The sequence below is a fragment of the Ranitomeya variabilis genome, chromosome 5, assembly GCF_051348905.1.
Source record: "Ranitomeya variabilis isolate aRanVar5 chromosome 5, aRanVar5.hap1, whole genome shotgun sequence".
Classification (NCBI taxonomy): Eukaryota; Metazoa; Chordata; class Amphibia; order Anura; family Dendrobatidae; genus Ranitomeya; species Ranitomeya variabilis.
Window position 1 is genome coordinate 177,745,395 of NC_135236.1, and position 26,776 is coordinate 177,772,170.

General features: G+C 44.5%; 1 long non-coding RNA gene across 1 annotated transcript in view; it reads right to left on the minus strand.

The window, feature by feature from the left end:
• Positions 1-4,121: 4,121 nt before the first annotated feature.
• Positions 4,122-26,776, minus strand: part of LOC143775440 (uncharacterized) — a 128,072-nt gene continuing 105,417 nt past the window's right edge. The window contains exon 4 of the long non-coding RNA XR_013215648.1: positions 4,122-4,691. This is a non-coding gene — a long non-coding RNA (uncharacterized LOC143775440). The remainder of the gene's footprint in view (positions 4,692-26,776) is intronic.

A 26,776-nucleotide genomic window follows, 5' to 3' on the forward strand; every position in this document is an offset into this window, starting at 1 on the left:
ACACTTTTTCATTCCTAGCATGTCACTTTGCATTAATTCCTGAAAAGCACCTGGAGGGTCAATAAACTACCTGACATATGTTTTCAGTATGTTAGGAGTGTTGTTTTTAAAATGGTATCGCTTTTGTGGGTTTTCCAATATATAGGATGTCTAAGGCTACTTTCAGACATAGCGCATTTTTGAGCGCTATTTTGCGGGCGCTTTTCAAAAATGCGCAATGTCATTTTCGTCTGCCGGCAAAGTGAATGAGAAATTCACTTTGCCGTTCAGACACACCGCAAAAAAACGCGGCGCTTTTGTCTGCAAACACGCCGGCGTAAAAAGAATTGACATGTCAATTCTTTACGCAGCGGCGTGTCTGCGTATCCCCCTAGGGCCCCATATTACCGTCCACACACAGCGCCTTTGTCCTGGGTGTCGGCGTCTTTGTACGGAGGGGTTGACACCCAGGACCGGACGTGACGTCGGACAGGAAGAGGGAAGCCCCCGCCCCCCAGTGAAGCAGCATGGAGTGTGTGTGTGTGTGTGTGTGTGTGTGTGTGTGTGTGTGTGTGTGTCCCCATGCGACGCTAGTGCCACCATTGTGCTAAGTCGCCGTATGGGACTACGACTCCCATCCGGTATTAGGATGGGAGAGTTGTCCCTGTGTCCGGCGACTTAGCACAATTGTAAAGTTACACAAAACACCTACACACAATACACATACATGACACACAGTACAGTACATACAACACATAACATAGAGTATATACTCACCAACAGCACACTTGTAGGCGAAGCCCTCGATCCTCCAGGAAAAAATCCAAAAATAATAAACCAAATTCATACTCCCTGTCCGCAGAATCCATAAAACGAGTGTCCCACGCCGATCGGCTGCTCTCCGGCGATACACTGCCAGGAGCGAAGCTCCTAGCAGTGTATCGCGTACTGTCCCGGAGTTCAATGACTCCGGCGTCTCGGTTAACAGCAGTACAGCTGCGTTGAACTTTCCCATGCAGCACTGCCGTTAAGCGAGAGTGCCGGGGTCAATGACCGCCGGTAAACTCGCTCGCGCATGCGCAGTGACACACCGACAGGAACTATGGCTCCTGTCAGTGTGTTGCTGCAGCCGTGGAGAGCAGACATATCTCTGGATGTGTCTGTTCTCCATGGAAAATCTTGATACGTGGCACTTAAATATGTGGCAATTAAATACGTGACACGTGGCACTTATACGTGATACGTGTCACTTAAATACGTGGCACTGAAATACGTGATACGTGACACTTTGATACGTGGCACGTGTCACTTAAATACGTGGCACTGAAATATGTGGCACGTGGCACTTTGATGCGTGGCACTTTGATACGTGGCACGTGGCACTGAAATATGTGGCACGTGGCACTTTGATACGTGGCACGTGTCACTTAAATACGTGGCACGTGGCACTGAAATATGTGGCACGTGGCACTTTGATACGTGGCACTGAAATACGTGGCACTGAAATACGTGATACGTGGCACTTTGATTCGTGGCACGTGTCTCTTAAATACGTGGCACTGAAATATGTGGCACGTGGCACTTTGATGCGTGGCACTTTGATACGTGGCACGTGGCACTGAAATATGTGGCACATGGCACTTTGATACGTGGCACGTGTCACTTAAATACGTGGCACTGAAATATGTGGCACGTAGCACTTTGATACGTGGCACGTGGCACTTTGATACGTGGCACGTGGCACTGAAATATGTGGCACGTGGCACTTTGATACGTGGCACGTGGCACTTTGATACGTGGCACGTGGCACTTTGATACGTGGCACTGAAATACGTGATACGTGGCACTTAAATACGTGGCACTTAAATACGTGGCACGTGGCACTGAAATACGTGGCACTGAAATACGTGGCACGTGGCACTGAAATACGTGGCACTGAAATATGTGGCACTGAAATTTGTGGCACTGAAATACGTGATACGTGGCAAAGAAATACGTGGCACTTAAATACGTGGCACTTAGGCTATGTTCACATTTGCGTTGTGCGCCGCATGCGTCCTTTTTTTGATTGATTTTGGACTCAGCAAAAATGCAACTTGCTGCGTCCTCTGCGGCCGGATGCGTGTGCTGCAGTGACGCATGCGGCGCAAAACGCAAGTGCAACGCATGTCCATGCGCCCCCATGTTAAATATAGGGGCGCATGACGCATGCGGCGCCCGACGCTGCGGCGCAGACCGCAAATGTGAACGTAGACTTAAATAGCTGGATAGAGCTGGATCCGCGGGCTGTGATCTGGCCTACGCTCAGCACTCTGCGGAGCGCTGTCATTCAAAACACGTCCACTCATTTTGGTGTTTAGTCCCAAAATGGAGGATGGAAGAAGAAAAGGGTTGGACAAGGAAATGACATCATTTCTTTTTTTTTTTCCCCCACTGCAGTTAAAGCTTTATTTGTGTCAAACACAGACAATCTGCAGAGAAAACTGCATAAAAAACCGCACTAAAAACCGCATCAAAAACGCACCAAAAACGCACCTGCGTTTTCTGCCAAGAGCTGCGGTTTTTGTCCTGAAAAAAAAAGGATTGAAATCAGGATCGTGTGAACATACCCTAAGGCCATGTTCACACGCTGCGGGTTCCTCTGCGGGTTAATCCCGCAGCGGAATTGAAAATCTGCAGGGCAAAACCGCTGTGGTTATCCCTGCAGATTTATCGCGGTTTGTTCCGCGGTTTCCGCTGCGGGATTACTGCTGTACTATTGATGCTGCATATGCAGCAATATGCAGCATCAATAGTAATGTAAAAAATAATAAAAATTGGCTATACTCACCCTCTGACGTCGCGATCTCCCCGGCGCTGCAAGCGGCTGTGCCGACAAGGACCTTCGTGACGTCACGGTCATGTGACCGCGGCGTCATCACGGTCATGTGACCGCGACGTCACCACAGGTCCTGTTCGGCACAGCAACTGAGACCGGACGGCCGCGGGCAGCGCTGAGAGGTGAGTATAGCTTCATTTTTTATTTTAATTCTTTTTTTTACACTATTTTATGGTTCCCAGGGCCTGGAGGAGAGTCTCCTCTCCTCCACCCCGGGTACCACCCGCACATTATCCGCTTACTTCCCGCAACGTGGGCACAGCCCCATGCGGGAAGTAAGCGGTTCAATGCATTCCTATGGGTGCAGAATCGCAGCGATTCTGCACAAAGAAGCGACATGCTGCGGGTTGTAAACTGCTGCGTTTTTGCGCGGTTTTTCCCGCAGCATGTGCACTGCGGTTTGCGGTTTCCATAGGGTTTACATGTTAACCCGCAGCATCAAAATCGCGGCGGTTCCGCGGTAAAAACCGCAGCGTGTGAACATGGCCTTACCGTACAGGGTTACGAGGGGGGGCGTCTGACTGACGCCTGCCCTAATAACCTGGGGTTAGTGACAGTGGGGTTAGTAAACCCCAGCTGATGTCTGTTCCGCTTGCTGAGGCGTCTTTGGCTCAAGGCCATTGCAGCTGGCAGAATCGACATGATGTTAACTCCAGTGTGTATTGTATTCTGAGTCATAAAGACAGGAAATGACCTCAATTACTCTTTTTTTTTTCCCCTTTTTTTTTTTTTCAAACAAACTTTATTCAGTACACAATGCTGAAAAAAACGCAGCTGCAAAAAACGCAGCAAAAAACGCTGTGTGTGAAAGCAGCTGCGTTTTTTGCCTGCGTAAAAAAACGCAGGTAAAGCAGCAGCAAAATACACGCGCGTAAAAATATGCAGCAAATATGCTGTGTGTGAAAGTAGCCTAAAGTCACCTGGAAGGTCCCTAAATAAAATAAATTTTGTAAATTTCCATGAAAAAATGAAAAATTTGTGCTACATTTGTAAACCTCCAAAATTGCTAACACAATAAAATAACATTTTATAAATGGAGCTGATTTAAAGTAGATATGGGGGCCATGTTATTTATTAATGTTTTTGTGTGGTATGACCATCTGGATTAAAGGGATAATCATTCAAAGTTTGAAAATTGCTATTTTTTTTTTACATTTTTGTCAAATTCCAAATATTTTTTATAAACACAAAACATATCGACCTAAATGTACCATTACCATAAAGTATATTGTGCCTCGAAAAAACAATCTCGAAATCACTGGGATTTGTTGAACAATTCCAGAGATATTATTACATAAAGTGACACTGGTCAGATTTTAAAAATTTGGCCCGGTCACAAAAAAAAATCACACATCAGAAAAGCAACATATTTGGTATCTCTGTATTCGTAACAACACATATAAATATAGTGTTCAGAATATTTAGGGTGATCGGTAAATGGTGAAAAAAATCTTGTAATTATTTTTTTCTACATTAATCTCATAATAAATATAATGATTTTTATAGTACAGAAAAGCTTTGATCCTGTACTTAAAAACACAGTGCTTTTTCACAGGCTCCTCATAGAATCCTATTTATTTAGTGTTGGTCTTTATGGTCTTTATCAAGGGGGTATAGCTCACAGTTTAATAATGTAGACCAACCTAAAGACACTCCCCCAAAGAATGTTTTAAACCACAAGCATAAGAATTAGCACTAAGTAAAAAAGTCCAAATCTCTGGAACCATATAATGGATTAAAAAAAAAATTAAACAACGAATACTCAGGGGAACTGAGTGAATACAGTAAGAGCAAACACTGGTAACTTTTAATCTGGTGACAGGTCCTCTTTAACCTAAGGGAGAAAAAAAAAAAATTACTAAAACTAATGGAATGGGGAAAAGGGATTATACAACGATTAACAAAACAGTAATGAGGTGAAATTAAACACCGTAAAGGGGTTGTCTTGTCTAAATTGATTCACTCTGTGTGACTGCAGATTTATGAATCCACCCAGCACATGGACTGTGCGCCTCAAGGATTCGTCGTCTTCTGAGCCGGGATCGGTGGGTACGTATGCATTATGATTACTGTTGGCCATAACCCATCTAGTGGTCACGGCCTCACTCCATACACCCACTGGACAGCCGGGTCACTAGACGTCCTCTGTGTGCGCAGGCACTATGATGGTGCATTTGTCTGCCCAAGCCTCATTGGTGAAGTCATCAGGATCTTGGATTAGGTGAGTATATATATTTTTTATTTTTATTAAATCTTGAGGTGGCATCATAAACAATGGGGGACCCTAAAACAGTGGTGGGCCCTCATACTTTATAGGGACCACTGTGGGGGCCCTTATATAGTGTGGGACCTATTATTTAGTTTTGGGGCTAATTTTGGGCCCCTTAGACAGTATAGGAGGTAAACTGGGGACATTATACAGCATGGAAGCTAATGTGTGGGCCATTATACAGTTTGGGAATTAAAAAGAACCTTTTAATGATGATTTTATACAAAACAGGCTATGGATTTCTTCATTGAAAGTACACACGTGGTCAAAATTGTTAGTACCCCTCATTTAATGACAGAAAAACCCACAATGCTCACAGAAATAACTTGAATCTGATAAAAGTAATAATAAATTAAAAATCTATGAAAATGAACAAAATGAAAGTCAGACATTGCTTTTCAACCATGCTTACACAGAATTTTAAAAACATAAAATTCATGAAATAGGCCTGGACAGAAATGATGGTACCCCTGAAAATAATGTGACAAAAGGGACATGTTAAATCAAGGTGTGTCCACTAATTAGCATCACAGGTGTCTACAATCTTGGAATCAGTGAGTGGGCCTGTATATAGGGCTACAGATACTCACTTTGGTGTTTGGTGACATGGTGTGTATCACACTCAACATGGACCAGAGGAAGCGAAGGAAAGAGTTGTCTCTGGAGATTAGAAAGAAAATTATAGACAAACATGGTAAAGGTAAAAGTTATAAGACCATCTCCAAGCGGCTTGATGTTCCTCTGACTACAGTTGCACATATTATTCAGAAATTTAAGATCCATGGGACTGGAGCCAACCTCCCTGGACGTGGCCGCAGGAGGAAAATTGATGACAAATCAAAGAGACGGATAATACGAATGGTAATAAAAGAGCCCAGAAAAACATCTAAACAGATTAAAGGTGAACTTCAAGCTCAAGGAACATCAGTGTCAGATCGCACCATCCGTCGTTGTCTGAGCCAAAGTGGACTTCATGGGAGACTACCAAGAAGGACACCATTGTGGAAAAAATTCATAAAAAAGCCAGAATGGAATTTGCCAAACTTTATGTTGACAAGCCACAAAGCTTCTGGGAGAATGTCCTATGGACAGATGAGAAAAAAATGGAACTTTTTCTCAAGGCACATCAGCTTTACGTTCACAGACGGAAAAATGAAGCATATCAAGAAAAGAACACTGTCCCTACTGTGAAACATGGAGGAGGCTCTGTTATGTTCTGGGGCTGCTTTGCTGCATGTGGCACAGGGCGTCTGTGCAGGGTACAATTAAATCTCAAGACTATCAAGGGATTCTAGAGAGAAATCTGCTGCCCAGTGTCAGAAAGCTTAGTCTTAGTCGCAGGTCATGGGACTTGCAACAGGATAATGACACAAAACACACAACTAAAACACCCAAGAATGGCTAAGAGGAAAACATTGGACTATTCTGAAGTGGCCTTCTGTGAGCCTTGACCTAAATCCTATTGAGCATCTTTGGAAAGAACTGAAACATGCCGTCTGGGTAAGCCAACTTTCAAACATGAGACAACTGGATCAGTTTGCTCTTGAGGAGTGGGCGAAAATACCTGTCGAGTGGTGCAGAAGTCTCATTGACAGTTACAGGAATCGTTTCATTGCAGTGATTGCCTCAAAAGGTTGTGCAACAAAATGTTAAGTTAAGGGTACCATCATTTCTGTCCAGGCCTATTTCATGAGTTTTATTTTTTTTTTATTCTGTGGAAACATGGTTGAAAAGCAATGTCTGACTTTCGTTTGTTCATTTTCATAGATTTTTAATTTATTATTACTTTTGTCAGATTCAAGTTATTTCTGTGACCATTGTGGGTTTTTCTGTCATTAAACGAGGGGTCCCAACAATTTTGACCACATGTGTATTTATTACACCAGTATATCACATACAAAGCCATCCACAACCTGTCTCCTCCATACATCTGTGACATGGTCTCCCGGTACTTATCTACACGCAACCTCCAATCCTCTCAAGATCTTCTTCTCTACTCCCCTCTCATCTCTTCTTCCCACAACCACATCCAAAACTTCTCCCGTTCTTCCCCCATGCTCTAGAACTCTCTACACCAACACATCAGACTCTCGCCTACCATTGAAACCTTCAAATAGAACCTGAAAACTCACCTCTTCCGACAAGCTTACAGCCTGCAGTGATCCTCAACCTACTGAACCGCCACACAACCAGCTCTACCCTCTCCTAGTGTATCCTCACCCATCCCCTGCAGACTCTGAGCCCTCACGGGCAGGGTCCTCCCTCCTTATGTACCTGTGTGCCTTGTTTTTTGCATTCCATGGAATAAGTGGCGCTAAAAATGTATAATAATAATAATAATAATAATATCATCAGCACCATTATGGCAATGCCTTTAGTATAATATGTATTATACTGTATATATCAGTGGTCCCCAACCTTTCTGACCTTGAGAGCCACATTGAGCTCTGCAAGAGGGTCGCGAGCCACATCCAGCTCCTGTCCCCTCTCACAGTTGTGGCAACCAAAGCCCCCATTATGATTACAATAAAAACTAACTAAAGCTTTACCACACAAATCCCCCCGAGGCAATATACCAAGATCCAGGTGTGACGGGGTGTACGGCAGAGCAAGAAGGGACAACAGGCCAAGGGATGATTCAACAGATTTATTATCAAGAACGCTGGAACAACACATGCAGGTAGATCTAGAGTCCACAATTAGTCCAATGGAACAGGTTCGGGTACCTCCCGATAATCCTTGTGCCAGCTAACAAAGCAATAGTCCACGGGATCCCAAAACAATCCCACGAACGACGAGATATGTCCTCAGCTCAAGTCTCACCCCATTCGTTTCCGCAGTCACAGATGGACGTGGGGTCTTGCCTTGGCTAAGAATCCCCACTCCTTCTCCTTCAAGGGTCAACTCACATCAGATCTCAAAAATAAAAATGTATTGTCTGAGCTCCTGGGATCAGCCCATGAAGGGGGCAGGGGTCACACCTTCTATTCAATGGTTGGGTCCACCAGAAGATTCTAGACTGGTTGGCTCCGCTTAGTCTATCCAGTATGTGCATTTGACTAGCCACCTGCTGTGAGGAAGAATGGCTATTCCTTCACTAGTGGTGTTGACAAAGCTTAATTACATTATAGCTTAGGGCTGCAAGTATTGGGGGAAGGAGACAGATTAAGTTACATACATCCCATGACATTGCAAAGTGTACAGTAAATACAACCAAAGAGAAATCGCACCACATCATGACATACTATACAAAATACAGGACAGGGAAAAAAGTACATATCATGACACCAGGGGTTCCCACCACACCCCAGCACATTCAGCATTCTCCCATCACGCACTCCCAACACTGTCACATCCATCTTCAAGCACCTCCTCTGACCGGTAGTATCATCCTGTCTCCAGTGTACCATACTTACCATAAATTATCTCTAATCCCCCAAGACCAGAAGAAGGGTACCCAAATCTGCTCTTCTGCGCAGGGCTACTCACAAAGTTCACCATTTTGAGATGTGCTCTTCATACCAGTTTACTAAATCTGGAGCTAATGCACCAAAGTGGCAGACAGCCGCGAGCCACAATTCATGGGACTGCAAGCCACATGTGGCTCCCAAGCTACAGGTTGGGGACCCCTGATATATTATGGGAGTCATTATCCTGTGTTTTGGTGGAGCAGTGAGGACATCATACAATATATAGCTGAGGTGTGGGCCCACCATACTGTGGATAGGGGAATGGTGGGGACAGCATACTCTGTATAAAGGAGCTGCGGGCCCGCCATACTGTGTATATAGGAGCTGTACATTGAGGGAATCAGTGGACACTATTAAATGTTAAGTGGGCACTTAAGAAGAATTATTATTACAGGGGCACTCAGAGTATTGTGGCTGTTTCTAGGGAATTAATATTATCTAGGGGCAATGCTACCATATAGAGGGCAGAAAGGAGGCATTATTATGATGTAAGGTTCATAGTGGTGGGCATTGTTATATGAGGTAGTAAGAGGAGCACTATTATTGTGACAATCAGCAGGTACAGTAACAGGGACACATATGGCAGCAGTGGCTCGGTATTGGAGTATCAGTAGGATGAGGCGTTTGTGCAGGTTGGGAATAGGTGGGGACAGTGCTGGAGAAATGAGAAGTCAAGTGTCTTTATTGTAATCTCTGCAGACGAGTCCTGGCTGGCAGAAGTTGTCATGTTGGTCTGGGCCAGATGGAAAAGATGAAAAAAGTGAACAACTTTATCAGAAAGATCGTCAGCTGTAGGTTACTATATACAGTATAACTGTACTGTAATCACTTGTATGTTCTGTAGGACTGGTATTTACCCCTATATGTCACCATATAGCGATAATATCAAAGTGCCACCATAGTTGTAATCAGGGTTACCAGTTATGGGCCACTCAGATGTTTCACCCCCAAGAGTTGAATCCCTAGCTACGCCTCTGCGGTATGTAACATACAATATGTTACATTCTGCACATAAGATTTGCTTACCATGTAACTGTTTTTACTTTTCGGAACTGCACAGCATCTTCCTAGTTTGGCAGTTTATCATTCTTTTTATTGTTAGTTGGTACTTGGCAGTATATTGCATTTACTTGAAAGTACACAGAAGCCTCCAGAAGGATTAGTGCATCAGAGCTAAATGTCAGTGTTCAAATTCAGTGAGTCACTAACGAAGCATGTATACATAAAGCCATGAGGCTGTGCCACAATGTATTACCATTAAAGGGGTTTTCCCACAAAGTTAGTTTTAATAAACATTTTTTTTTTTTAATTCGTTTATTGATTACAGCATGAATCATACATACATTTGTTTATATTCGTTATTATCCATAAGGTACATAAAATTACCACACATAGCCATGTCTGGAATATTGCAAAGGTTACAAGTAATGCATGTCAATCATTTGTTCATATCCTATTCAAACTTTAACTACCTTAACTTCCAATAAAACCTCTAAAACTAACATGCTGCCGCTTAAAAGAGAGTTCTAGATAGATTCCGCCCTGTAAGTAGATAATGTCCACGCAATCTTACACCCTTTCCTTATATAATTGTTAAGTTATGTTAACCTAAACAGTATGGCAGGAGGAGTTCCATCTTCCCCATATCTTCTCAAATTTAGCTGGATTACCTCTATTCTGATACAATGCCCGCTCATACGGAATAATGGAATTTACCAAGTCGACCCATGCTCTAAGAGTTGGGCAAGAACCCCCCATCCATCGTAAAGCCAACACCTTTCGAGCCAAAAACAGAGTCTCCTTCAGAAAAATTCCCGTATGGCGATCCCAAGCCTCAGTCTCCCATACTCCAAACAAGCATACCAAGGGTTCAAGTGGGGCAGGGATCAACACCAGTGATGTCAATAATGTCGTTACCTCATTCCAGAATTGGAAGACAATAGGACATTTCCATATCATGTGGATAAAATCTGCATTGCTAGAATGGCATCTCAGGCAGTCTGATGAGTGTAGACGACCCATTTTAAAAAGACGAATCGGGGTCAGATAGGATTGATATATGATGTATAGTTGTGTCATCCTATTATTGACTGATGGGGAGACTTTAGTTGGGGATTCCAAAATTTCGTCCCATTCCTCTTCCAGCGTATCTGGGAGAAGCCGTCCCCACTTCCCCTTAATTGAATCTATGGTGGATCCCTCACCCATGGATAACAGATAGGTATACAGAGAGGAAATAAGTCCCTGGGGACCCTGCGAATTAAGGATACCTATTAACGGTAAATCTGAGATTGCTCGACCTGTACCCACACTCCGCATGTATGACTGGAAGGCTGATCTTAGTTGTAGGTAACGGAAAAACTGAGACTTTGGTATGCTGTAGGTATTTTGTAGCTGTTCAAAGGAGACGAAGGTCCCCTGTTTATGTAGATTACTCACTGTAAGGACACTGTACGATATCCAGAATTCAGTGGACGGATGACCCAATAATACCGGAAAATAACTATTATTCCACAATGGCATTTCAGCTGCTATATCAGCAAATCCCGTTACCTTTTTAATTTGCCTCCATATTGATCGTGCTAGCCGGAGCAAAGGGAGTAAATGAGGAACCGCAGTTCTCTCCATCTCCAAAAATCCCAGTGGACAATCGATTTTGGCTGAATACAGAATATGGTGTTCAGAGTTAGGAAGAGTTTTCCCGGGCATCCACATATTTAACATTTTGGCCTAACCCGCTAGGTAATATAAATAGAAGTCTGGCAGGGCCGCCCCACCCCCCTGCCTGGGTCTTTGTAGGGTGGATAATTTAAGTTTAGGCCTAGCCTTTCCCCATATGAAAAATGTAATAAGGGAATTTAGGGTTGCGAAGAAAGATTTAGGTATTATAACCGCACTATGTTGAAAACAATAGCCCAATTTTGGGAGTAATATCATCTTTATGAGATTAATACGTCCAGCCACAGATAATGGTAATTTGTCCCAAGTAGCGAATTTGGACTTAACCACATCCAGTAACGGGAATATATTTAGATGTAAGTCTAGGTGACTACTCTGGGACATATGTATTCCTAGATATTTAAACTGGGAGACAATGGGTAGCAATGAGAGGGTTTCAAGGCAGGACATTGGGGTATGGGAGAGAGGCATCAGAGCAGATTTTTCCCAATTTATATAAAGGCCAGAAAATTTACTAAATCTATCATCGTTATTACTTTTGGTAATGTGTCTTCCGTTTGATCCATAAACACCACCATATCATCAGCATACAGACCGATGACGTCCACCCTATCAGCGATACGTATCCCCTTAATATCTACAGAAGACCTCATTCGTATTGCCAAGGCCTCTATCGCCAAGGCAAATAAAGTTGGGGAGAGAGGGCACCCCTGCCGAGTTCCCCTATGCAAAGAAAACGATGCAGACATTGAGCCATTCACCACCATTCGTGCCCTAGGTTTCGCATATATTGTATCTATCCCTCTCAAAAATTTATTCCCAAACCCATATTTCCGCAAACATGCAATTAAGAAGGGCCATTCGAGGGAGTCAAAAGCATTGGCTGCGTCTAGCGAAGCCAATGCCCACTTGTTGTCTGGTTCCAGAGAACTATATTGTATGACCGACTGTACCCGCCTGATATTGATAGAAGTGTTTTTCCCAGGCATAAAACCGGTTTGATCCGGGTGTATGAGATCTAATATGATCTTGTTCAATCTAGTGGCTAAAATTTTAGTAAAAATTTTGTAATCCACATTCACTAAAGAAATTGGTCTATATGATCCACAATCTAAAGGATCCTTCCCCTCCTTCCTGAGTACTACAACATTAGCATCATAAAGCGTTTCGGGTACAGATTCCCCCTCCCATATTCCTTTGAGTACCTTCAGCAGTATAGGGGCTAGTTTGTCACGGTATTTCCTATAGAACTCAATGGGAAACCCATCAGGTCCCGGGGCCTTTCCAGTTGCCATGTCGGCTATGGCATGCTCCACCTCTTCCAGAGTAAATTCAGCCTCCATAAGGGCCTGTTGCGATGGACTTAGCGAGGGGAATGTAATATCTGATAAATAATCTAAGCACTCATCAACACTAGAGTAGATTTATATAACGAGGTATAATAGTCATAGAATGTTGTGAATTAGACTTTTTTGGCTCCCTCTTGTGGTCACTAGTGATATGACTCTGGGATTGTCTTTCCTCAGTTTGGCACCCACCTGGGTCGTTAGTCCAGGGGTGTTGCTATATAAACTTCCTGGATTCTCAGTCCTGTGCCTGGCATCGTTGTAATCAGTTCCTTTCTGTTTGCTCCTGTCTGCTGGTCCTGGATCTTGCAAAATTAAGCTAAGTCCTGCTTCCTTGTTTTTTGGTTATTTGCATAGCTCTTATTTTTTGTCCAGCTTGTACTAAATGTGATTCCTGATTTTGCTGGAAGCTCTAGGGGGCTGGTGTTCTCCCCCCGGGCCGTTAGACGGTTCGGGGGTTCTTGAATATCCAGCGTGGAAATTTTGATAGGGTTTTTGCTGACCGTATAAGTCATCTTACTATATTCTGCTATTAGTCAGTGGGCCTCTCTTTGCTAAATATCTAGTTCATTCTTACGTTTGTCTTTTCTCCTTACCTCACCGTTATTATTTGTTGGGGGCTTGTATCCAACTTTTGGGGTCTTTTCTCTGGAGGCAAGAAAGGTCTATCTTTTCCCTTCTAGGGTTAGTTAGTTCTCCGGCTGGCGCGAGACGTCTAGAACCAACGTAGGCACGTTCCCCGGCTGCTGCTATTTGTGGTGCTAGGATTAGATATATGGTCAGCCCAGTTACCACTGCCCTAAGAGCTGTTTTTTTTGTGTTTGCAGACTTGGTATGTACTTTTGAGACCCTCTGCCATTGGGGTCATAACAGTATGCCAGGCCAAGGTTGAATGTTTAATGCATTGCAGAAGTGGGATTACAAGAAAGGAAAGTCTGATTTTTTTTTTTTTTTTTCTTTCCTCTCTTTTTTTTTTCCTCCCCTTTACCTCTGAGTGGCTTGTGCTTGCTGCAGACATGAATGTCCAGACTTTGATTACAAGTGTGGATCAGCTTGCTGCTCGTGTGCAGGGCATACAAGATTTTGTTACCAGTAGTCCAATGTCTGAACCTAAAATACCTATTCCTGAACTGTTCTCTGGAGACCGATTTAAGTTTAGGAATTTCAGGAATAATTGTAAATTGTTTCTATCTCTGAGACCCCGTTCATCTGGAGACTCAGCTCAGCAAGTAAAAATTGTTATCTCTTTCTTACGGGGCGACCCTCAGGATTGGGCCTTCTCGCTAGCGCCAGGAGATCCGGCATTGGCAAATATTGATGCGTTTTTTCTGGCGCTCGGATTGCTTTACGAGGAACCCAATCTTGAAATTCAGGCAGAAAAAGCCTTGCTGGCTATTTCTCAGGGTCAGGATGAAGCTGAAGTGTATTGCCAAAAATTTCGGAAATGGTCCGTGCTTACTCAGTGGAATGAGTGTGCTCTGGCCGCAAATTTCAGAAATGGCCTTTCTGAAGCCATTAAGAATGTGATGGTGGGTTTCTCCATTCCTACAGGTCTGAATGATTCCATGGCGCTGGCTATTCAAATTGACCTGCGTTTGCGGGAGCGCAAAGCTGCGAATCCTCTGGTGGTGTTGTCTGAACAAACACCTGATTTAATGCAATGTGGTAGAATTCAGACTAGAAATGAACGGAAAAATCATAGACGTCAGAATGGGTTGTGTTTTTACTGTGGTGATTCTACACATGTCATATCAGCATGCTCTAAACGCCTAACTAGGGTTGTTAGTCCTGTCGCCATTGGTAATTTGCAACCTAAATTTATTTTGTCTGTGACTTTAATTTGCTCATTGTCCTCCTACCCTGTTATGGCATTTGTGGATTCAGGTGCTGCCCTGAGTCTTATGGATCTGTCGTTTGCCAAGCGCTGTGGTTTTGTTCTTGAGCCGTTGGTAAATCCTATCCCTCTTAGAGGTATTGATGCTACGCCATTGGCGGAAAATAAACCGCAGTTTTGGACACAGGTAACCATGTGCTTGACTCCTGAACATCGGGAGGTGATTCGTTTTCTTGTTCTGCATAAAATGCATGATTTGGTCGTTTTGGCTCTGCCATGGTTACAGACCCATAATCCAGTCTTGGATTGGAAGGCAATGTCTGTGTCAAGTTGGGGCTGTCAGGGAATTCATGGTGATTCCCCGCCGGTGTCTATTGCTTCCTCTACTCCTTCGGAAGTTCCTGAGTATTTGTCTGATTACCAGGATGTATTCAGCGAGTCCAGGTCCAGTGCTCTTCCTCCTCATAGGGACTGTGACTGCGCTATAGATTTGATTCCAGGTAGTAAATTTCCTAAGGGAAGATTATTTAATCTGTCTGTACCTGAGCATACCGCAATGCGTTCGTATATCAAGGAATCTCTGGAGAAGGGGCATATCCGTCCATCCTCTTCCCCTCTTGGTGCGGGATTTTTTTTGTGGCCAAGAAGGACGGATCTTTGAGACCTTGTATTGACTATCGGCTTCTGAATAAAATCACTGTTAAATTTCAGTATCCTTTGCCTCTGTTGTCGGACTTGTTTGCCCGGATTAAAGGTGCCAAGTGGTTCACCAAGATAGATCTTCGTGGTGCGTACAACCTTGTGCGCATTAAGCAAGGAGATGAATGGAAAACTGCATTTAATACGCCCGAAGGTCATTTTGAGTACTTGGTGATGCCTTTCGGGCTCTCTAATGCTCCTTCAGTGTTTCAGTCCTTTATGCATGATATTTTCCGGAAGTATCTGGATAAATTTATGATTGTTTATCTGGATGATATTCTGTTTTTTTCTGATGATTGGGACTCGCATGTAGAGCAGGTCAGGATGGTGTTTCAGGTTTTGCGTGAGAATGCTTTGTTTGTTAAGGGCTCAAAGTGTCTCTTTGGAGTACAGAAGGTTCCCTTTTTGGGTTTTATTTTTTCCCCTTCTGCGGTGGAGATGGACCCAGTCAAGGTCCGAGCTATTCATGATTGGACTCAACCCACGTCAGTTAAGAGTCTTCAGAAGTTCTTGGGTTTTGCTAACTTCTACCGTCGTTTTATCGCTAATTTTTCTAGCGTTGTTAAACCTTTGACGGATATGACCAAGAAAGGTTCTGATGTTGCTAACTGGGCTCCTGCAGCCGTGGAAGCTTTTCAAGAGTTGAAGCGCCGGTTTACTTCGGCGCCTGTTTTGTGCCAGCCTGATGTCTCACTTCCCTTTCAGGTTGAAGTGGATGCTTCTGAGATTGGGGCTGGGGCCGTTTTGTCGCAGAGAGGCCCTGGTTGCTCTGTAATGAGACCATGTGCTTTTTTCTCTAGGAAGTTTTCGCCTGCTGAGCGGAATTATGATGTTGGCAATCGGGAGTTGTTAGCCATGAAGTGGGCATTTGAGGAGTGGCGTCATTGGCTCGAGGGTGCTAAGCATCGTGTGGTGGTCTTGACTGATCACAAAAATCTGATGTATCTCGAGTCTGCTAAATGCCTGAATCCTAGACAGGCCCGCTGGTCATTGTTTTTCTCCCGTTTTGACTTTGTGGTCTCGTATTTACCAGGTTCAAAGAATGTGAAGGCTGATGCTCTTTCAAGGAGCTTTGTGCCTGACTCTCCTGGAGTCGCAGAACCAGTTGGTATTCTCAAAGAGGGAGTTATCCTGTCAGCCATTTCTCCGGATTTGCGACGTGTGTTGCAGAGATTTCAGGCTGGTAGACCTGACTCTTGTCCACCTGACAGACTGTTTGTTCCTGATAAGTGGACCAGCAGAGTCATTTCCGAGGTTCATTCCTCGGTGTTGGCAGGGCATCCGCGAATTTTTGGCACCAGAGATCTGGTGGCTAGGTCCTTTTGGTGGCCTTCCTTGTCACGGGATGTGCGGTCATTTGTGCAGTCCTGTGGGACTTGTGCTCGAGCTAAGCCTTGCTGTTCTCGTGCCAGCGGGTTGCTCTTGCCCTTGCCTGTCCCGAAGAGGCCTTGGACACACATTTCCATGGATTTCATTTCAGATCTTCCGGTGTCTCAGGGCATGTCTGTCATCTGGGTGGTATGTGATCGCTTTTCCAAGATGGTCCATTTGGTATCTTTGCCTAAGCTGCCTTCCTCTTCCGATCTGGTTCCTTTGTTCTTTCAGAATGTGGTTCATTTACACGGCATTCCTGAGAATGTTGTGTCTGACAGAGGATCCCAGTTTGTTTCCAGGTTTTGGCGATCCTTTTGTGCTAAGATGGGCATTGATTTGTCGTTTTCGTCTGCCTTTCATCCTCAGACTAATGGACAAACGGAGCGAACTAATCAGACTCTGGAGGCTTATTTGAGGTGTTTTGTTTCTGCAGATCAGGATGATTGGGTGACCTTCTTGCCGTTGGCTGAGTTTGCCCTTAATAATCGGGCTAGTTCCGCTACTTTGGTTTCACCATTTTTTTGCAACTCTGGTTTCCATCCTCGTTTTTCCTCGGGACATGTGGAGCCTTCTGACTGTCCTGGGGTAGATTCCGTGGTGGATAGGTTGCAGCAGATCTGGAATCATGTGGTGGACAACTTAAAGTTGTCACAGGAGAAGGCTCAGCGTTTTGCCAACCGCCGCCGCGGTGTGGGTCCCCGACTTCGTGTTGGGGATTTGGTATGGCTGTCTTCTCGATTTGTTCCTATGAAGGTCTCCTCTCCTAAATTTAAGCCTCGCTTCATCGGTCCTTACAAGATATTGGAAATCCTTAATCCTGTGTCCTTTCGCTTGGATCTTCCAGTGTCGTTTGCCATTCACAACGTGTTCCATAGGTCTTTGTTGCGGCGGTACGTTGTACCTGTGGTTCCTTCTGTTGAGCCTCCTGCTCCGGTGTTGGTTGAGGGCGAGTTGGAGTACGTGGTGGAGAAGATCTTGGATTCTCGTCTCTCCAGGCGGAGGCTTCAGTATCTGGTCAAGTGGAAGGGCTATGGTCAGGAGGATAATTCCTGGGTGGTTGCCTCTGATGTGCATGCGGCCGATTTAGTTCGTGCCTTTCACGCTGCTCATCCTGATCGCCCTGGTGGTCTTGGTGAGGGTTCGGTGACCCCTCCTTAAAGGGGGGGTACTGTTGTGAATTAGACTTTTTTGGCTCCCTCTTGTGGTCACTAGTGATATGACTCTGGGATTGTCTTTCCTCAGTTTGGCACCCACCTGGGTCGTTAGTCCAGGGGTGTTGCTATATAAACTTCCTGGATTCTCAGTCCTGTGCCTGGCATCGTTGTAATCAGTTCCTTTCTGTTTGCTCCTGTCTGCTGGTCCTGGATCTTGCAAAATTAAGCTAAGTCCTGCTTCCTTGTTTTTTGGTTATTTGCATAGCTCTTATTTTTTGTCCAGCTTGTACTAAATGTGATTCCTGATTTTGCTGGAAGCTCTAGGGGGCTGGTGTTCTCCCCCCGGGCCGTTAGACGGTTCGGGGGTTCTTGAATATCCAGCGTGGAAATTTTGATAGGGTTTTTGCTGACCGTATAAGTCATCTTACTATATTCTGCTATTAGTCAGTGGGCCTCTCTTTGCTAAATATCTAGTTCATTCTTACGTTTGTCTTTTCTCCTTACCTCACCGTTATTATTTGTTGGGGGCTTGTATCCAACTTTTGGGGTCTTTTCTCTGGAGGCAAGAAAGGTCTATCTTTTCCCTTCTAGGGTTAGTTAGTTCTCCGGCTGGCGCGAGACGTCTAGAACCAACGTAGGCACGTTCCCCGGCTGCTGCTATTTGTGGTGCTAGGATTAGATATATGGTCAGCCCAGTTACCACTGCCCTAAGAGCTGTTTTTTTTGTGTTTGCAGACTTGGTATGTACTTTTGAGACCCTCTGCCATTGGGGTCATAACAGTGAAGCCCTGAAGTATTCCATCAGTAGAGGACGCTAAAGAGCCATCAGACACCCGAATCTGCAATATTGTATTGGAGGCGTTGTGTTGGCGTACCAAAAAGGCCAAAAGTGTACTGGCCTGGTTCCCTAACTCAAAATAGGATTGGCGAGTGAAAAATAATTTACGCTTTGATTTAACATCCGCATGTTGAGTATATAGTCTCTGGGAGGTGAGCCATTCAATTCTATTACTGCTGGACTGATTGGCTATATAAGTGGCCTCTGAATCTTTTAATCTTTGTTCTATCTCCTCATCCTCCTTCGCCGTTGCCCTCTTAATATAGGAGATAGTAGAGGACAGACATCCCCTCATGTATGCCTTCAGGGTATCCCAAAATAAACCGAGGTTTTGGAGTTCCGAGTGTACTAGAATGAAATTATTCAACTGATCAACCGTCCTGTCACTAGAGTCTATTAATTTTAACCAGAAGGGGTTCAATTTCCAGGACCTACTATTATTATCGGATCGTCCAAATTTAAGTTTAAGAATAATTGGGCTGTGATCTGAGATCCCCCGGCTACCATGTTCAATACTATCCACCCACAATGCCAATCCACTCGACCCAAATATATAGTCTATTCGAGATAATGACTGTCTAGTGGATGAGTGACAAGTATACCCTTTGATCTCCGGGTGACTCATTCTCCACAAATCCAGCCATCCACTACCATCCATAAATAGTGCCAATTGAGAGGGAGGTTGAGGTAAAGCGTCTCCCGATGTTGCGTCATCTAATCTCAATCTGTCCATGGATTGATTCATAACTAAATTAAAGTCTCCCATGCAGATAACATTGGCTTCCGGGTATTTTAAGGAGAAGCCTAGGGCCATACGGAGAAGTGACATATTGGCAGGGGGGGGGGGGGTTATAGATACATAACAACACGTATTCTCGTGAGTTGATGAATGCATGCACAAAAACAAAGCGGCCCTCTGGATCACGTCTCGCCTCCTTGGCCTCCCATCTGACCTCCTTGTGTATTAGTAGGGAGACCCCTCTTGAATAACTGGTGTGGAAGGCGTGTAGGGACCACTGTACCCACGGTTTTTGCATACATCGAGCCGTGTCCCTTGTTAAATGTGTTTCTATTAGTGCTACAATATGGGGGTGGCATCTTTTTATCTGTGAAAATACCTTAATTTTCTTTTTAGGGGTTTTAATGCCTCGGATATTCCAGGTCATACATATAAGTTCAGCTCCCATGGTTACTTTTAAGGGAAGAATTAATACATATCATTATTATTCGAGTGCATTTCAATAACGTCATACTGGGCAGGAAGTTAGTGTCAGCGGCAGCCTTACTTAGTAAACAACCAAAACTGAAACATAAAACCATGTTAAACAAGAAAACTTGAACAGTAGGGGGGAGTATTTCCATCCTCCCACAGTCAAATTGAAAAGGGGATACCCTCACTGGATTCAGTGTCCGGTATTGTTGACTTTTCCGCACCTATACGGAGAGCTCAATTTTTATTGCCATCAAACAAGGAACCCAGGTTAGGCGTCTTCCACAGTCGGTCCTCCATTAGACCGCAACCACTCAATCGCTTCTGCCGGGTCTGTGAAGAATAAGGAGGAGCTATTATGGATGATGCGGAGCCGAGCTGGGTAGAGCATAGAATAGACAATGTTCTTGTCTCTAAGTTGCTTTTTAACATCCACAAATCGCGCTCGCTGCTTTTGAAGATCCACGGAAAAATCTGGAAAAATCGATATGGTGGCATTATCGAATTTGATGAGGCCCTTCTGACGCGCCAGACGAAGGGTGGTATCTCTGTCTCTGCAATTAAGAAGACGCGCCAGGAAAGGTCGCAGCGGAGCTCCAGGAGGGAGGGGCCTCGTTGGTACCCTATGGGCTCTTTCCACCGAAAATGTCGAGGAGAATCCATCTCCCAGTGTAGACTTAAGCCATTCCTCTAAAAATTGTTCAGGCCGCTGACCCTCTGACCGCTCCGGGAGACCTATGATTCGGATATTATTACGGCGCAGTCTATTTTCCAAATCATCTGCTTTTTGCTTCCAAGCATTTACGGATCCAGTAGCTTTGGTCAATTTGGCCTCCATAGGATTGATAGTGTCTTCTATATGAGACACCCTTGTTTCGACCTCAGAAATACGCCCCCTCATAGTTTGCATGTCATGTCGCAGGCGGCCCACTTCAGTATGCACATCTTCTATTTTCTCCGTAAGAGATGATCTAGTGAGGGATATAGCCTGCATTAACTGCTCCGATGCCTGTTTGAGAGTCAGTTCTTCTTCCTCCCCTTCCCCAGTGCCATCAGAGGGGCGACCCCTGCGTTGAGATGATGTGGAGTTACCTCTGAGGTTGCGTACATTTTCATGAGGGTCGTCCTTAGCAAATTTTTTAAGTTTTTCAGCAGCCGCCGCTCCTCTAGGATGCTGCATGGCGGGTATACACCAGAGGACCTCACAAACTAGTTCCAGAAGTAATTATAAGCAAGCTGTGCTCCAACTTTATGGTTATAGATGAATCAAGCTCTAACCCCAGGTCTTGTATAGTATTAGATTGTGCTCAAAGGCTCCATAAATTTAACAAGTAATGATAGTGAGGGTCACAGGGTGGTTATCCAAGTGTTTATTTAGGCCTTATATGCTGGACGGGTGCTCAATTCGTGCATAGAGGGAGAGCAGCAGGGAGGGGGTTAATTCCCACTATTGTGGCGCCACCGGTGAAGCGATTGATTAACAGGGGAGGTGCAGGGCCCAATATCTCAGGGCACACACCGCACCACCCCACTAGTTCCCCAGGCACAGAATTGTCTCATAGGCAGCACCGCAGGTGCACAAGGCGCCGCTCCCTGTGCTGTTAGGGAGCGCGCTATAGTAATGGCCGCCGCTCCCCCGAACCCCTGTATCACCTTCAGGCCTCCTAGCTGTCGTGCGTCAGCACAGTCCTCACCGCTGCGACCCTGCCGCCTTCAGCTCCGCTGTGAGGGAAGTCCGGTTCCAGCAGGAGGTGGTGGCGCCGCGTCCTGTGTCCCGGAGCGCGCGCCCCGATAATGGCTGCCGCTCCACGTGTGTCTTTCCAGTGCCTCTGTCGCCGCAGCTTCCCACCGCCTCGGATCGCTGCAGCAGCCGTTCAGAGGGTCCACAAGGTTCCCTGGAGTAAGGGGTTCCAGCTTCTGCCGGTAACGCTTGCCGGAGTGTGATAAATGTGGCAGGATAAGGTAAGGATATTTGGAGCTCTCACTCAGTGCGTCCTTCTTCTCCGGCTACATAGCCACGCCCCCTTTAATAAACATTTTAATCAATAGATTTTTGAAAAATCATAAGTTCCACAATTGGATGTGTCCCTGTGCTGAGATAATCTTATAAATGTGCCCATGTTGTGTGCTGTGTAATGGCTGTGTCTGACCGTACAAGAACATGGTCTGATCTTACCACAGCTCCTGAGCAGGGGAGGAAGCAAAAGACTATATAGACATTACAGAACAGGATCACAGCTGATTCTTTCTTTGGAGTAGAAACTGCTTAAAATAGGCAAGGAAATGTTTTACCTCACAGAAAGAATCAGCTAAGATCCACTGCTGTAATGTCTGTACTCTCTTTTGTATCCTCCCCCTCCCTGCCCAGAAGCTGTAGTATGATCAGATGCCATGTCCCTGTACGGTCAGACACAGAAATTACACAGTACACAGTAGGGGCACAGTTATAAGATTATCTCAGCACAGGAACATTTTTTTAAACACATCCAATTGTGGAAATTATTTTTATTCCAAGATCTATTGATTAAAATGTACTTTGTTCATGGGAAAACCCCTTTAAGGCAATCTTCAGTTTATTATACAAATTAGCTGTCTTTATCAATGTATTATACTAAGTTAAAAGGATAATCCAAACATTGATATACAATGCCTTGCGAAAGTATTCAGCCCCCTGGAACTTTTCAACCCTTTCCCACATATCATGCTTCAAACATAAAGATACCAAATGTAAATTTTTGGTGAAGAATCAACAACAAGTGGAACACAATTGTGAAGCTGAACGAAATGTATTGGTTATTTTAACTTTTTGTGGAAATTCAAAAACTGAAATGTGGAGCGTGCAATATTATTCGGCCCTGTCCACAGGTTCCTTCTCCGGTATCACACAATCAACAGAGCAAGAGAAAAGTGAACAATCCCAAGAACTTTATTTAGGCAAAAGTACGAAAGGTCCATATAATCCACCACACAAAGGATAAAATATTCCAGAACACAAATGCAGATCAGTTAGAGGATAAAAATCCAAAAATCCAGCACAGAGGATAACAGTCCATATTCCCTTCTTTCTCTCTCTGACATGCTGTGTTCACTTCATAGTTCAAATAAAAACTGATCTGTGTCTCACCTCCCCATTCACAGGTTAGGGGGGTGGGTCACAGGGGCTCATTGTGTCAACAAGCTAGGTCAACATGTCATTAGCATATTAGCAAACAACATTATTCACTGACCCTGTGGAGAGATAAAAATACAGAACTGTGGGGAGAATATTAGGGTACCGTCACACATTGAAATTTTCATCGCTGCGACGGCACGATTCGTGACGTCGCAGCGTCGTATAATCATCGCTCCAGCGTCGTAGACTGCGGTCACACGTTGCAATCACGGCGCTGGAGCGATGCCGAAGTCCCCGGGTAACCAGGGTAAACATCGGGTAACTAAGCGCAGGGCCGCGCTTAGTAACCCGATGTTTACCCTGGTTACAAGCGTAAACGTAAAAAAACAAACCGTACATACTCACCCGTCGGTGTCCTTCAGGTCCCTTGCCGTCTGCTTCCTGCTCTGAGTGCAGCCGTACAGTGAGAGCAGATCGCAGCACCGCTGCGCTCTGCTCTCACTTTCCGGCCGGCACTCAGAACAGGAAGCAGACGGCAAGGGACCTGAAGGACACCGACGGGTGAGTATGTACGGTTTGTTTTTTTACGTTTACGCTTGTAACCAGGGTAAACATCGGGTTACTAAGCGCGGCCCTGCGCTTAGTTACCCGATGTTTACCCTGGTTACAAGCGAAGACATCGCTGGATCGCTGTCACACACAACGATCCAGCGATGTCAGCGGGTGATCAAGCGACGAAAGAAAGTTCCAAACGATCTGCTACGACGTACGATTCTCAGCAGGGTGTCTGATCGCAGTAGCGTGTCAGACACAGCGATATCGTAACGATATCGCTAGAACGTCACGAATCGTAACGTCGTAGCGATGGAAATTTCAATGTGTGACGGTACCCTAAGATGGCAAATAACAACTCAACACCATGAAAATAAGTAAAATAGAAATATACACAAAATGATACCCACATAGCATATCACACCATCACAGGCCCCTTTAACTTAATACTTTGTTGCGCCACCTTTTGCTGTGATTACAGCTGTAAGTCGCTTGGGGTATGTCTCTATCAGTTTTGTACATCGAGAGACTGAAATTCTTGCCCACTCTTCCTTGGCAAACAGCTCGAGCTCAGTGAGGTTTGATGGAGATCGTTTGTGAACAGCAGTTTTCAGCTCTTTCCACAGATTCTCGATTGGATTGAGGTCTGGACTTTGACTTGGCCATTCTAACACCTGGATATGTTTATTTGTGAACCATTCCATTGTAGATTTTGCTCGGTGCCAGTCTCAGGTCTTTTGCAGACTCTTAACAGGTTTTCTTCAAGAATGGTCCTGTATTTGGCTCCATCCATCTTCCCATCAATTTTAACCATCTTCCCTGTCTCTGCTGAAGAAAATCAGACCCAAACCATGATGCTGCCACCACCATGTTTGACAGTGGGGATGGTGTGTTCAGGGTGATGAGCTGTGTTGCCTTTACGCCAAACATATCATTTGGCATTGTTGCCAAAAAGTTCGATTATGGTTTCATCTGACCAGAGCACCTTCTTCCACATGTTTGGTGTGTCTCCCAGGTGGCTTGTTGTAAACTTTAAATGTCACTTTTTATAGATATGTTTGAGAAATGGCTTTCTTCTTGCCACTCTTCCGTAAAGGCCAGATTTGTGCAGTATACAACTGATTGTTGTCCTATGGACAGACTGTCCCACCTCAGCTGTGGGACTCTGAAGTTCATCCAGAGTGATCATGGGCCTCTTGGCTGCATCGCTTGCACAGTGCTCCTTGGGATGTTTAAAGTTTTGGAAATAATTTTGTATCCAAATCCGGTTTTAAACTTCTCCACAACAGTATCATGGACCAGCCTGTTGTGTTCCTTGGTCTTCATGATGCTCACTGTGCTTCAAACAGAACCGTGAGACATCACAGAGTAGGTGGATTTATACGGAGACTTGATTACACACAGGTGGATTATATTTATCATCATTAGGCATTTTTGACAACATTGAATCATTCGAAGATCCACAATGAACTTCTGGAGTGAGTTTGCTGCACTGAAAGTAAAGGGGCCGAATAATATTGCACGCCCCACTTTTCAGTTTTTGAATTTCCACAAAAATATAAAATAACCAATAAATTTTGTTCAACTTCACAATTGCGTTCCACTTGTTGATTCTTCACCAAAAATTTACATTTGGTATCTTTATGTTTGAAGCATGATATGTGGGAAAAGGTTGAAAAATTCCAGGGGGCCGAATACTTTCGCAAGGCACTGTAAGAACTGCTGCAATAAATCACAACCATAGTAGATCTGATAATGTTTGGTAATGCCCAGGGGTGTAACAATACTAAGCAATCACCCCCCTCCATGAATTGGTAGGTTGTGTGAATAGTGATCTCATCAGTATTTTGCACCTGTGTTGCCGCCATCTTTACTACATGCGTTTGCTGCATCCTGAGCATGCATTAGTTCTGAGATCTAGGCAGGTAAACACTGCTGCCCTTTTTTTGCTGTATTAATTCTTGAATTTTTGGAGGATTTTTAGTCCTCTTTTGTGGGTTTGCTATTAAGTTTAGTGTTAGGACTTGCAAGGGTGAGGACCTTAGACGCGGGTTTATTTATATGTATATTTTTTGCACTTCTTTTAAAAATGTAATAGATTTTGATCCATCAAGTATTACTTGCTTTGAGGTCCTTTTTTATGTTATATACCAAACTTGTTGAAATATATTCCTAGGCTAAATTTCTCAGCCACTATTCAGCAGTGTGGAGTACATTTCTGTGATCTCTAAAACTGAGAAAAAGCTTTTTAAAATTTAGTAGGCTCCCATTTTTCAGTCATACAGTGTTACGTGGTCTTTGAATATTTCTGTGATCTCTAAAACCGAGAAAAAGCTTTTAAAAATGTTGTAGGCTTCCATTTCTCAGACATACAGTGTTATGTGGTCTTTTGCATTTTTCCTGTTACATTACAGTGGAGTAGACTCCCAAAAACAGCTTTGATTGCTGCAGGTGACCAATTTTTTTCTTTCTATTAAAAATAAACTTGGTTTCAAGAGACTTAGCAATTACAAAATGTGTAACAAGTGCATTACGGGACAGAGAAGTAGAAATGCTGATGATGGTGCATGTAGATGCCGTGGACATAGGGCAGGTGCGACTATGCCTGTTGCTGGAGAACAAGAAACACGCCAATCCACGGCACATAGGTTCCTGTCCTACTTAGCAGGATTGCATGGTAAACTACTTCTAATGCCACAGCAGTGCGAACAGGTGGTCAGTTGGATAGCAGATAATGCTTCCAGCAGGCTTGGCAGCACCACACAGTCTTTCACCTGCTCCAGTCTCACCAGCCTAAAGTCTGGATCACTTAATCCTCACCCTGATCCTCCTTCCTCCCACCATGTTCAGTCCCAGGAGACTAGTGATCCCACATTAGGACACCCTGAGGAGCTCTTTACCACATTTGTTGATTGTGGCTTCTCAACCTGCAGGCTCCAAGAGGGACAGGAGGACATGATGTTTAGTGATGCACAAAACTTAGAGCAGCCATGGCCACAAGAACATGACAGTGAAGAATGGCAAATTTGGGATAAGGAGGAACATGATAATGAGACAGCTGACGCGAAGTCTTGCTCATTTTAAGGCATGAAGTCAGGAGGATGAGGGTGTGGTGGTGGAAGATGAGGTTGTGGATTACAAAGTCACTGACCCAACCTGGGAAGCTGACATGCAGAGCAAGGCCAGCAGTTGAGGGGAGAGATCGGCAGCACTAAAATAGACTGGAAGAGGCAGTGGGATGACCAGAGGGAGAAGGAGGGCAACAGTTCTGCATAGCAACGACAATCCCGAATTTCTCCGTCAAAGAGTTATTTGTTCCCCAGTCTGTGACTTTTTTTATAGAGTATTCTAAGACAAACAAAATGGTCATTGCAACCTGTGC